This window comes from Neodiprion pinetum, chromosome 3 (genome assembly GCF_021155775.2).
Source record: "Neodiprion pinetum isolate iyNeoPine1 chromosome 3, iyNeoPine1.2, whole genome shotgun sequence".
NCBI classification, from domain to species: domain Eukaryota; kingdom Metazoa; phylum Arthropoda; class Insecta; order Hymenoptera; family Diprionidae; genus Neodiprion; species Neodiprion pinetum.
This window is the reverse complement of record NC_060234.1, coordinates 34,102,467-34,104,775: the sequence shown is the minus strand read 5'-3', so window position 1 is coordinate 34,104,775 and position 2,309 is coordinate 34,102,467.

Below are 2,309 nucleotides of genomic sequence, written 5' to 3'. Positions count from 1 at the left end.
CGGAACATAAACTATACTTAAAAACTACAATAATAACTATCTCGTATAACATTGTATATATTCTGCTTGAGGTCATTTATATTGCACATTTTTGCCTTATATAATGATCAGATGTATGTGATGTTCAATCATTATTCGGCACTTCTGTTTGTTTTCCATGTTAATACTGATTTCGCAGCTTGTTGTGATTTGTCTTCCTCACCTCTGTGAATACCCATTGCACATATAATGTTTTTCGATCGTGAGTTTTGATTCGTAGTTCACAACGAGTCGAGACTGTCTGCATCGGATTCCTCTCGCGAAACAGTGATTTAAATAAAGTATCGGTACCAGAGAGAAGAATGTATACATAGATCATATATAATAATTGATCAGATGTGATAATGATGCAGAGACCAAAAAGTATATATGTATATGCGGTCCATGCACGATATTAATATATGTGATCCATTTACGATTAATACATGATGCATGCTATAAATTTTATAATTTTCCAGGAGACAAACTAGATTATCTACAATAATACGGCTATAAGATGAAAATAGAAGAATTATTCATTTCGGAACGGGATTCTATTCAACACGTGCTCGATGTAGTAGTACGTGACATTAATATTCATAATTATTCTAAGAACTTTTCATTTGCTCTGTCGATCTTGAATTTTCGTAGGCACAGAATCGAAACGCTGTTTTAGCTAATCGCAAGTGAAGTATCTACATTGGGTAGAGAAGCAGAATTGTTTTTCGGAAAGTGTTTGTATGGAAAAAAATTCAGAGTAACTGTAATACATCACGGATGCGCTAATTTCGATCGAGATGAAATGGATGCTCCGTATATGAGACAGTATTTAATGCAGTATCCTGATTTGAAGATCTGAAAAGGTGACTTGTAGCATTTTGTTTCTTTTTTTGTGACAGGGAGAGAAAGAACGAAGCTTTTTCAAACTACGAGTGTATTTTAACACGCATTTGAAACGTACGAGCAAAAATTTTTATCATCCGACTGTCGCAGAACGGCAGCGTTATTAGCTGACCCGTTAACTCAAGAATATATCTTTAGTCAACGGCTGACCATCCTAGGGCCTAGCCGCTTGAGTCTAAAATCGGTAAGAAAGGTAAAGTGCGTATTTCTTGTCTGATATGTAAAACTAAAATCATTATACATCATATCATATCATACATAGTATTGAAGTTCGAAACGAAAGTTTGGATGTCGGATGTTCAGAAAGTGACGTCACCCAAAATTTTTTTTCTCTTGTCGTCATCGATCTGTAGTAATCAGCTAGCCAAATTCCTCAGTCTGGAAACAACCGCGCGGTAGAGCGGTCGTCTGAGAATCGCGCTCCGCAGATTTCGAGTACCGGGTTCTCTACCTCCTGGATCCTGCGCTTCGGATCCGCTTCCTGGTGCAACTCGAGTTCCAGGACAAGCGATCCGTAGTTTCTACGCTCCAGGTCCGCTACCTGGTGAAACTTGACTTCCAGGACAAGCGTTCCGTAGTTTATACGCTCCAGGTCCGCTACCTGGTGAAACTCGACTTCCAGGATGAGCGCTCCGTAGTTCTGGCTGTCCAGGTCCTTGACCTGGTGACTTTTGACCTTCCGGAGTAACTTTCAAGTTGACAAGTTTGATAATTAAAAACGTCATGTTTTGTACTATCAAAACAATATGCATGCTTCAGATAACATTTTGAATCGGAAAAAAAGCCGAACGACCAGGATCAAGATATTGATATTGGTGAGTGGTTGGCATAGTATACATAGGAATACATGACGATAACGTCGTTCAATTAGAGCTAAAATTGCTATGCGTAGTGTTTCAAATCTGTCAGTATTTAGCTGATAGTTCTGCGGTATTTTTTGACGAAATTTATTGTCATAAAATCACAATACGTTATACTTACGCGCACGTTTAAACGTCATTTGTAGCACATTCACAAAGACAGTGTTCATTCTGTATACTGTGAAACAAATACCAGAATTTTTTGGGCAGTCATCGCAGGTCACAAAAACACAGTCACGAACTTCAAACATCATCTATAATTGAATTGGATCCACATACGGATGTCACATCCAAAATGCCTCCACAAGGATCACACATCATCTTATCAACAAGCAACAACATCAACACCAATCAGTATTTTTTTAAGAAACCTGATGATGGCAAGCGGGGTCCTGCCAAAACGTCGTAATAAAAGCTACATTTCATGAATTGAATCTTGGCATCATTGACTGTTACAACCAACGAAAATTTAATAATATTTTTGACGTGTTCGAATACTGAAAATATTTATTGATATTCAAGGTATCA